Raw genomic sequence first — 12,137 nt, 5'->3', positions numbered from 1 at the left:
AGTGTAGCGTTGCACTTTCGTCCTGCGTGGCAGACATGTCTAACACCTTTTGACCAATTGTATGTGTTGTTGTTTCTTCCAATGAAAATGCGTTGTGATCGTGTCCTCTGAGATTATTTTACTAGGGGACGGGACCGTGTTTGCCAGTTGAAAGCTCGAAACCTATCGATTGTGACTTTTATCGTGAGGGTGTTTTGCCGGATCTTTCTGCATGTTCCGAAACACATTTACAGCTGCCTTTGAAGCCTAATATTGTTGGTAAGAAGCTTTGTGAAGTGTAGTGCATTGTATTATGTTGTTTGTAGAAATGGAGTGAGCAATTTGTATGGCTCAAGTCTACGAAGCCATTTCGACATGTTCATCAGCAATCTAAGTTTTGTTGATCGTGTTGCTTTCAAGCGGCACGAACTAAGCTGGCACTAGTTTGTATAGTCCACACTGTTGTGTTTTGAATTTTGCAATTAAGATCTACCTCCGTCACGGGCATAAAGAAACGCTGTCGTGCAGACAGAGCAAATTTTCACTCAGCTTATTACCACCTTGTATCGCCAAATGCCACCAAATATACAGCTTAGTTGGATAAAAATGCTATAGAGCAAAGCAAAAACAGTAGTTTCGAAATAATGTGCAGGATTGGAAGGATTAAAATTGGTTATAGTTCAAGAAATTTGAGTTTAGTTCAGGATGTCAAGAAATCGAGTTTACCATTCTTGTGACAGTTTGAACTTTCGAGCCTTTATTTTGTCTGGTATTTCTTTGCTTCTATCAGTATTGGGAATGATTTCTACCGATGTTAAAGTAAGCTTAAAAGTAATTTCCTGGGCACAATCATGAAAACAAATGCACAATACATTTCCCTGAATGTTTCCTACCAAGCACAGTCTCTAAAAATAAATTAAAATAGGTCACCATGCTTGCAAAAGAGATATGATGTACCAGTCTTACCCTATTTTGCCAGGTCTTTTAAATAGTACTATTCATTTATTTTATCACTCCGCATTACATTTTGCGGTGGCTGGAAGGTACAGTTTTTTGATGAACTTTGATAGGCATACATGAATTTTTGAGCTTAAGGAACAACATAATAAACAACTTATGCAAAAGAATCGAAAATAATCCAAATAACACACAATCCATGAGTAATGATTTTGTTTTTGATGCTATTGAATAAGTGTAAAATTCTGCGCTTGAAGCGTTCGCAATATAGTGCTAAGGAATCACCAGTTAAGGTCAGGGTTGTTTGTCCTTCTGTTCTTCTTTTCCTCTGTTGTTGACTTGCTACCTTTAAGCTGTTTGTTACGAAGCAGTGTTTTGTAGACACGCAGTGTGTATAGTCATCATGTGAGGCTGCTTCAAGAAGTGCTTGCATAGGTTTCCTTTTCTATGCGGCTGGTCCAATTAGTACATATTGTAGTTCACCACTGAATTTTCTCCGATTCTTATTGGTTTAAATTGATCACGTGACCCAATAGTGTTCATCCGTGGAGAGACGCTATCAGCCCATAGTGCCTGTCTGAGGAAAATACCCGGATGGATAGTAGTCGTCCGTGTAAATGTTTCTGTAAAGAAGCAGGCTTACAGAAAGTAAACAATTGAAATATATTAAGTGGGTTTTTGTCTGTTTTCTTTTTCAAATTTTACATTTGGCTTCAACGACCTTCCATGGCTTTCATCTAAAAAAGTTGAAAATAATTCAATATGAATTTTGAACTGGCGCGTGGAAGAAAATTTAGTGGTGAACGATAAAGACAATAGAGTGTTTATGTCTCGGAACTATCGGTTGATAGTTGTCCCTTGGGAATTTGATGTTCTTAAAACTAGCATATTTGTTTTAAGAACATCAAATTTCCATGGGGCAACTATCAACCGATAGTTCCTCGACAGAAACTCTCTATTGTTTAAATAGGGATACATGCCAATACCTTGTCATGTCTTCATTAGGTGGCATTGCCATTATCTCTTTGTGCCAACTCTTGTGTGAGGAACATTACCATTCTTGTTATCTTCTGGAGAATTTATTCATGTTTTTGGATACTTGGGTTTTTTTTGTTCTTTTAATGTAAAAACAATTAAAGAAGGAGAAAACGGTTTGTTTATCTACTTGTATTTTTATTCTCAAGGATGTCTTTTATCTCTTGGTAAATATATATGGGTTATTGACCAAGTGTGAGGTCAAGATGGCTGGATATTGGCCAAGTTCATTTTTTGCGAGTTTATGGACCGAGACGGAGTCGAGGTCCATAAACTCGCAAAAAAAGAACGAGGCCAATATCCAGCCATCGTGAACGAACAAGCTTGGTCAATAAAGGATTTATTATATGGCTTTCGGGGAAATTTTTCTTGCAGGACACGGCAGGTAGTCCCGAGTGGGCAAGATAGCTCCATCTTGCCCTCTTGGGTAGCCAATCACAGTGCAGGATTTGATTCATCTTGCCTGCTCGCGGAGCTAGCCATATAATAAGATGTAGTTCTCACCAGCTAAACTTTGCCACTAGAGATTCAGTCTGTTCTGTTTTGGTTTCATTGTCAGTTGAAATAGACTTTAAAAACCTAGGTCTTGATAAGATAGTCATACTCTTGCAGTTGTTTCTGATTGAATTTTGTTTTCTTTTAAATTTCCCTTTACTGAGGAACAGCTTTTAATCTACAAGGCTGTACATGTATGTTATTTTAAAACAGTCAGTGTAACTTAACATATTTATAATTGCATTTGTGTGATTTTGTGTTTAACAATAATGCTTTGAATTTCTGTTTTTGCAGTAATGGATGATCATCATGGGTTGGATGAGGGAAAACATGCACAAACCGAAGAAAGTCGTAGTAGAGAAGGAACTAGGGATGGTGAGCATCAGCCCTTACCATGATATGTATCAGTTGCCATGCATTGATAACTTTTTTAGAGTTGTGTCTTGCCAAAATAATTCATTTTTTTGTTACCTGTACGTAATTGGGTCTTAACTGTAATGGCAGCACTTTCTCAAGAATTTTAGGGCTTATGTCCTCATATTATACTTCAATATCTGGTTAGCTTATGAGTTTTTTCTTGTACACTAAGTACTCCAGCAATACTAAGAAGAACATTGCAAACCAAATGTGTTAGAGGAAGCCAACTTTTATGTATTAGAGAAAGCCAACTATTATGTGTTAGAGAAGGCCAACTATTTTTCAAAACACATCTTCTTCGCACCTGGATAAATTAGCCAGTTTCTAGTTTTTAATTCCTTTTCATCCCTGCTATGAAGGTTTAAAATTTAGCGCAGGGAGTGTTTAGTAGATGGAGTTTCAAAATCTTAAGGAAGAAGTGATTGTGCAGTACCACGTTAATGCACAGCTTATTATTCTTGTGTATCCATTAAACTAGTCAACAACCCATTGTCCCCACTAGAACAAAATAATTTTGTTTTTAAAATTGATATAAAATAAGTCTCAACTTACCGGTAGTTTGGGAGGTTCTGTGGTATATTATAGGTTAAGGTATAGATGTATGGCAGTGATACAAGCAATTTTTGCTGCATGTTACACAGAAGATATTTGCATATCATATGTAGTTACTCAAGCATTTGTCACAGTGCACATATTTTTTCTATTCTTTGTTGTGACTCTTATTTAAAACCCCAAAAGCTGTGAACAAGACAGCTTGTAGGAAGTTGAACTTTCTGTGTTAGCAAATGACAACCTTAACTTAAATGACAAAACTGGTAAACCATACATGTACAATTGCCCCTACTGTATTCTACATGTATACTTATAGCCTGCAAAGCACTCACTTTCTTTCCTGCAATGGTTTGGGGCACAACAAACATAAATGAATTAAGAGAGGTTGAGGAGTCGAGGAGGCAGAGTAAAGAAAACTTTTGGATGCCGCAAAGCTCTTAGAATGAGCTTGACGGCTATTAATGCAGTGTTCGACACTAACTTTCTTGCTAATTTGCCCTTTGGGCTACTAGTTCTGTTTTTGTTGGTACCCCGTGTGTCTTTTTAGTTGCCTACCTGGTAGACTTTTGTTGCCCATTAGCACTCACGAGAAAATTTCAACTTGCAGAAATGCTCAACTTTTTTATAAACTTGCCTTCTTGTTTTGGTGTTGCAACAGTGATTCATTGGGTGATTAATCAGTCATAGAGCACAACCCTCACAAGATTTTAAACATCCACGAACTGTGCCCACACATTTTGATGAGACTCCACTTTTCTAACAAATAGACCCAGTGAAGCACTTTTACTGGTCAAATACAATGAACCAACTGTCATGAATGAAAACATAATTCATGCCCAGAAGCACATCATTATCATTAATATTATTGTTATTATTTTTGTTGTTATCGTTGTTGTTTTTATTGCTATTTTTATTTATTATTATTGTTATTATTAATAATTGACTTTTTAACTATATATTAAGGAATGGCAAAAAGATGGCTCAGCCTGTACCTGTAGTGCCTATTTTGTATTTGTAGTCATAGATTAATAAAACTTCTTCTCTTCCTCACCAGAGATCAGTCGGGGAGTAGCTTACAATCCTGACAACAGTGCCCCATTTCTTTTTGAGTCACAACAGTAAAACTTATAGCCAAAATGTTGCCGTACCGTACAATTTGTGTGGAAAGACTTTGACACAAAAGTTATTTCCAAATACTGTTGCAAAATGCATCTTTGAAAATTCAATGAGGTTATCAAGCATTTTATAGTATTTTAAGAACTAGGGATTAATGCTTTTTATGGTTTGCACGATCACTAATTGACTAGCCACTTTTATTTAGCAAGCTTTGGGGCAAGCTTCTCACAAAATTTGGGTTCATGGCTTGTTTTGGAAATGAGAGTCAATTGTAGAAACTTTCAGTGAATGTTAGAGTTGAGTTTACATGTCTTTGACCTTTAAGTTAATACTTCTGAACTTCTGCTCAAATGATTTCCCCAAAACTTGGGCATGGTTTGTATTAAGTTAGAATAAGCTGGTTCCAGAAATTGAGTAAAAGTATGCCAGCAAATTTTTTTTTACTGGTAGTGTTGTTGTCCAAAAAATGGGGTCCAGTCAAACACCAGTAAGAATAAAAATATTTTCCCCAGTAAATGGAATTAAGTAACATTATCACCGAGTGAAACACAAAATATTTCCCAAAATTTCTTAGCCAACACTTCAAAGCCCCAAAATTTATGTTGCAAACTTTGACATGGGGTAGTGTGCCCACAATAACTGCAGAACCACCTTAAGTAATGATGAAATGGAATCAATAGAATAACCATGATAAGAATGGTGTTATCCTTTTGATACAATATTAATAACAAACAGTGGGGCTTGACTTTTCAAAATTACAGAAAAACTCAAATTGCATCTAGGGCCACCAGATCACAGTTTTCAAGCAACATACATTTAAATAGAAAGGAATTGTTAGCCAAATTAACTTTAACTAAAAATAACAGGCACTTTTTAAAAATAAAGTGGTTTGCTATTAAACAGTTAAAAAACAGTTCCTTTATATTGCTATATGTAGAAACAAAAAAAATGAAAAGGGTTTGTCAAACACAACTCGATACACCACCACCACCCACATAAATTATGATACTCTCCCATGTAGATGTGGAAGGAAAACACCTTGTTTTCACTCTAAGAGGAACTGGAGTTTGCAAGCCCTGACAGTTGTTCAGATTGGTTTCTTTGGAGTTAATGACAATAAATTGATTAACACCAAATTAATTAAGAGAGCACTCGACAACCAAATTGATGGCATTTTGTTGGGTTCTTCATTAGGCCGTTGTTGTTGTTTTTTTATCATGACAGAACTAAAAAATGATATTGTTCGTAAAATGCTTGACAGTGGCCTTATAAATGAGTAGTTTTATGGACGTTATTTTGAAGATATGCTGTTGATGGACAAACCAAATAAATCTGACATGTTTTACAGTCAACAAATTTGAAGATGGCTTGATCCATTTCCTGGACATTTCTCTGAAAAGAACATCCATTGACATTTATAGGAATCACACAAACACTGGACAGAATGTCTTGTTTTCTAGTCAAGTACGTTGACTTGCCAAAATTACTTGGGTTAGGCCTTGTTGCACCAGGCTTCTCGTATATGTGAAATAGACTCTCTCATTCAGAAACAAAGAACAAAGATGAAAACGTTCTGTTAGGGAATGGCTTTCCTAAATCTGTGGCTTCTAATCTTGTGAGGTGTTTCAGACACAGTAGCTCGGAACCTAGAACATCTTATCCCAATAACAACAAGACTATGAGTTTTATGGATTTTAAATTCTAATGTGGGGTTTAGGACTGGCACTAGTTTTGCTAGGCTAATGATGTAATTTTGAAAGCAGATGGGAGCTCCTCTGGGGGCCTGTCCAGGAATCCCCATCAATGTCCCAGACCAAAAATGGCATGTGCTTTTAACTATTACTTCATCTCATGCAGGAAGGAAGTGATGTCTGAACAGTTTTCATTGAAGTGCCTTGAAACCAGAACCAGAGTATTAACAATATTACGAACAACGCAACAAAGAAAGTACAGGATGCAAAACAGAGCACAGTGATGCAAACCCAAATGCAAGTTAATTTTGAAACCAAATTGAAAATTGCTATGTAGAGTGAGACGGGTAACTGCAATCACAACTGGTGGTTTGCTATTTGCGTGAAAAATTAGCAGACATTAAGTTGAAGGAAGTGAGTTTATAGAGAAGTCCATTTGCATCATATTAATCAAAAACTGGTTTTCTTAGTTAGGTATAGAAATACAGTATGTTAATAAGTAGTTTCTTAGAAATCGATTTTGAAATAAAAACTAGCGCTAAAAAGTCACGACGTTTCGACCTCTACGAGGTCATTTTCAAGTGAGTAAATTTTCTACAATAGCATATAGCCATAAATATGTTAAAAACAACTTATAATAGATAAAAATGTGGCGAACGCTAAAATGTGATAAAATATGTGAAAAAGTGTTAAAAATATACAATGGAAAAATAAAATAATCTTCGCAAGAATTGCTCTAAACAAATAATTGGGCGCGAATTGAATCGCACTGTTTGTTTAGCATTGGTTTCAGTTCTTTGATAAAAAAAAACATTTCAAAAATAAGGTAGCCAAATTTGTTCTGACACTTTCTTAAGATTCGAAAACTCTGTGCGATGTCTTCTGGCTCCATATCGTGCTGCTCTCTGAGGTGGTTTCCGATTGCCGATCCTGTGTGTTCTTCAATTCGTTGGTGTAGGTGTCGGCACGTGTAACCGACATAGCCTGCATCACACAGGCCACACTGAAATGAATACACCACGCATTGTTGACTAACAAGAGGCTGCTTGTCTTCCCTGACCTTAATTTCATCCTTGATCTTTCTACTTGTGTAAACTGGGTTAATATCTGCGTTGATCTTCCGACTGAGGTCAGCCAGCTGTTTACGTACTACGTTTGCAGATTTCTGGTCCTTGTAGGGCAACACGATTCTGACTGGGGCTTCTCTTTTATCAGCCACTCGAGTATGTGAATCCTCGGACACTTTTGATTCAATAAATCTGCGAATGATTGACTGCACAAGGTCGTCAGGATAGCACAGTCGGGAAAAGATCTCTTTAAAGTGCCACTGAAACGAAATTTTCGTATGTGAGATTTTTGCTTAGTAATAAAGTTTCAACCTTACTTGGAAACACTGCAGACTTTTTTTTCGCATACGGTAAGCGAAAACTGCTTTTTCAGCCGTTCGAAATTGGCTGGTTAAGCCCAAAATTGGCGGCCATCTTGGCGCGGCCAAAACAGCCTAGTGACGTCACTGGTTGTATTGCTCTCATGCCGCGCTGAAAATTTAGAGTGATTATGGGAGAAGAGAATACTGTTCGAAGCCCCCCAAAAAACATCTTAAGGACATCTCAGGGCTGTAAAGCAGATAATAACAGTAGCCTTAGACATGAAGAGGTGGAGAGTCGATCCTGCGGCTTTTCAGTCTATTTAATTGGATATTTTATGTAAGCAAGCAAACGAGTGGGAGTTCTTAGATCGCAAAATGATCGGGACTCTTCGTGAAATGGCCAGCACTCAATTAAACAATATCTACACTCATAAAGTTAAAAGACATGAAAACAAGAGAAAGCGGCTTTTGAAAATATTATCCGGAGTGCTGCTGCACGAATCGTAGCAACAACGTTTCGAGTTTTCGAGTCGCTTCGCTTCGAGGAAACCGGACGCTTTGTGAGTTTCACCGCGGATGAGATTGTGCCACAGTGACCTTTAGTCTAGTTGTATCTGCTACATCCTACAAGTTATCACAACAGCAACAATTTAAGAAACCCTCTTCTTTTATATGAGGGAGCGAATTTAAACTATAAAGGTAAACTTAGCTGCCATAACCCTACAATTATATGTTTTAAAATAAACCTTCGACTAAATAATAAACTAGTGACGTTTAACGAATTGCTTTGAACTTGAATACTATTAAATGAAGATCATAGACATAAGTATGTGCTAAAGAACTCCAAGTTATCCATCGGCCGTGAAATATTACAATTGGGAGATAGGTGTAAAAGAGAAGCGAAATTCCCGCTTTGTTTACACTGATACGTATGCGGCGATAAAGCAAACCCTGCTGCGGATCACAATTTTCAAAGATACATTTTGTCTACCACAAGAACTCTCACTTATTAGTATCATAAAAAGATGCTCTCTGTGTGCAAAGAAGTACTCGACTCAAAGCTTGTGGACCGTTAATAACTTCATGATTGTGCGGATGGCTGATGCGCTTACGGCTTTTAATGCAGCAAAGTTGCCGAGGATATATTCGAACCTTGTTAATAGACCTTAGATAAACGTGAGAATCCAAATTTCAGAACCAGGCTGAAAACAGACGACGAAATATCGTGTTTAGGTTTCAGGACGTGATACAAAAGTTGCCACACTCGCCTTCGAAATCTCCAATCGAGTACTCAAGATGTTCGAAAAGTATACTGAGCTGTTCTAATCTGTAGCATTCATTTTGGTGAATCTACATTCTTTGGCGCCCTCCAACGTTTATGATGTGTATTTCCTGTCAAGGCTGGACTGAAATTACAAGGTAGGAAACTAGTAGGTATCGACAATATGAAGAATAAACTTAAATGAATCAAGTGAAAACAAGAGAGAATCTTAAGCGCTTCTTGCGTGAATACAACCAGTGACGTCACAAGGTCCTTAAACTCGGTTCCAGAGCCCGGACACAGTTTTGCTCCAAAAAGTCGATTTCAGCAGCTAAAAAGAGCACTTTCCGTTAGGATTTGACAGAAATAAAGTTCACCATTATTTTAAGCACGTTTGAAACTATAAATTGGGCTAAAAAAAGAGAGTACGAAAATTTCGTTTCAGTGGCACTTTAAGGCGTTCACATTCCTCGTGAAAAAACTTCCACTTTCAAAATACAGTATGAATATTTATAATTTGAATTATAATAATATTACTGTTGTACTTTAGATTGTAATTCCAATGCTCTTTTTAAAAACTGATTTCAGTTTCATCATGTAGTTTGGTGCTTTGGGCCCAAAACAGCAGCCTGAAAACGGTCCTTGTAAGTTGACAAGCCCTTGAATAGCCAGGAAGTTTCAAGAAATGGGCCCTGAAGAGGCAAAGGGCCAACTTCAGACACAACTTAAAGCGAGTTTCAATTAGTCCAGCAAATTTATTTCACTTTCCGTAGGAGGAAGGTAAATTCCTAAAGATAAACATGAAACGAATTACTACAAATAAGTAACTGAAGACGGCAGAAAACTAAGAGGAAAACACAAACAGACGATAAACTAAACGGCTTACCAAAATGCTGGTAACGGGGTTCAGGGAACCAAGAAGATACAAGTGTACCGGACGATAAACTAGCACTAAACGAACATGAAAGGATAACACAAATATATACGCAACGAAATTTACATACGACGCGAGAAAAAAAGCATGCAGAATGTGAAAAAATACATTAACATACGGAACAAAAAAGGACACAAAGAAAACACGAAATAGCCGTAACAGGCCCCTTCACAGAAAGTTTCAGTTTTCCACAATATTGTTGTGTCTATTAATGAAGTAAATCCATCTCCATATTTTTAATAGCCTGGCCAAACCATACCTGGAGGCATTAGATGATATGATCGATGAGGAGGAGGGGGAGTTAGAAGAAGACAAAGAAGAAGAAGAAAGACAAGAGGATCAAGAAGAACAAGTGGAAGGGCGAGAAGAACAAGACGATGATGAACACCTCTACAGAAAGTTAATAGAGGATGAGTTTAGTGACAGTGATAAAATCAGTATTTATTTCGTAGATTTTTTAAATTTTTATCAGGATTTCTTTAACAGATGTATTAATAAGTAATAATTAAGTAAAGAGAGGATGAGTCTGAAATTGTTTTGATTGTTCTACATTTACAACAGCTTATTCAAATTAGCCCAAGCTCAAAGGTTGAAGAAAATATGTCATTACTTTTTTTTTTACTAAATGAACCACAAATCACTGTGTTGCCTGTGACTAGTTTGTTGGATCTAGATTTAAGGGACAAAAGAGTGACAGAACTTTTCATCTTTGTAATAAGAACCCAGCCACAGTCGTGCCTGACTAACTGTGTCCACCTTCCTTGGTTTAAATAAGCTAATCAAAATGCATGAATGGTGAAAATATCAAGCATCATGTAACCTGTTGATCAGTCGACAACTCCACCTTTCACATTTCTTTTCATAATTTGGATTTGCCAGATTTGAATGGAAGCCATAGGAAAGTTGTTGAAAACATGTCAAAAAATGATGAAAAAAAATTAGTTTGGTGGTCTGTGTTAGAAGTGCACCACTGTAAATGCAATGATAAGTATTATATTAGTATGTCCAAAAGGCATTTATCTGTCAAAAATAGAATTTCTCAAACTAATTCTAACTTTGGTTATTTTGCCTTTGTAACAATACAAATCTCAAGATTCTAGTGGTTTTACAACACAGGCTAAAAACATGCCCTAAAATATAATTTTCGAAAATGTTTGGATAAAGCAACGGTTTGTATCATACGTGAGCATTGCAGATAATTCAAGCCAATTAATTCAAGGTCACAAGTCAGATTGTTTTGGTTCGCCCGTGTGTAGAAAGATCTATAAGATTCCAGTTGATAGTGATAATGGTAATTATACCTGCTCATGAAAACACCAGTTGTATAAATTCCAGTCTAGCCATAAATAAATAAAAAAAGATTTGTAATCTTCTTTGTCATAACTGAATTATGTTATTGAACTAGTATGAGGTCCGTGGTGGTAAAACATTGGTCGAGTTCTTCGCCTTGCAATGTTACGGCGAGATCCATGGACTTGTTAAAAAAAGAAATACCCATATCAGTATCCGACTAAAGTTTCATTCCATGTTCAATGCTAAATTCCTGAGGGGTGTGCCTACAAACGAGGACTAACAATAGAGCTATAAATCAATGAACATAATAAATCCCTCTAAGATTCTCTAACCGAAACAAGTGATAGGTTGAGGTATCACTGAATTCCTAATTTTCAACCTTCTGCTTTCATTTCATCGTCTCTCCCGGTTAATAACACGTACCCGTTGTAGCTAGTTCCAGCCGATCCCAGGAATGCAAATCTCATTAGCAGTCAGTGCTCTCTCTGATAACCATAACGAGTACTTTTAAGGGTATCAAGTCTTATATCGGAGGTTCGGTGATATTTCTTTCTAAAAACAAAAACTGAAATAGTGTTCAACATAACCTTACTCAGCACGTTTGCGAAAATCTATTGGTTCCTTTCAGAGGTTTCTTTAAGAGCACTCGGCTAACCTCCAGGTACGATTTCCGTACAGCGCCATACATTAATTATGTATGCAACTATCTCAAACTATCACATTATACTCAAACAGCAATCGTGAAAAGAACGAGTCAGTCAAAAAATTGCATGCATAACTAATGTAAGGTGTGGTGCGAAAATCTTGCCGACCTCCCTGTCAAAATAAGAGAGCCCCTCTGCCAGTTTTGTCCACATAGTATAATTTCCACTGACAGAATCGCTATGATTACGATGACGACCACAAAGTGCTTTGTGGTGTATTGAATAGGCCACAAAGCGCTTTGTGGTGTTTTGAATAGGCCACAAAGCGCTTTGCGGTGTTTTGAATAGGCCACAAAGCGCTTTGTGGTGTGAAAAATTGGAAAAACCAAATTAT

General features: G+C 36.9%; 1 long non-coding RNA gene across 1 annotated transcript; it reads left to right on the top strand.

Annotated features, from left to right (window-relative positions):
• Positions 1-21: 21 nt before the first annotated feature.
• LOC149100858 (uncharacterized) lies at positions 22-11,174 on the top strand. The gene is made up of 2 exons (XR_016202990.1): positions 22-258; positions 2,761-11,174. It is a non-coding gene; the product is annotated as an uncharacterized LOC149100858 (long non-coding RNA).
• The last annotated feature ends 963 nt before the right edge of the window (positions 11,175-12,137 follow it).

This window comes from Orbicella faveolata, unplaced genomic scaffold, assembly GCF_042242905.1.
Source record: "Orbicella faveolata isolate gen_17 unplaced genomic scaffold, um_ofav_v1 contig_4, whole genome shotgun sequence".
Taxonomy (NCBI): Eukaryota; Metazoa; Cnidaria; class Anthozoa; order Scleractinia; family Merulinidae; genus Orbicella; species Orbicella faveolata.
Note: the sequence above shows the minus strand (reverse complement) of the source record. Positions and strands in the feature narration are given on the sequence as shown.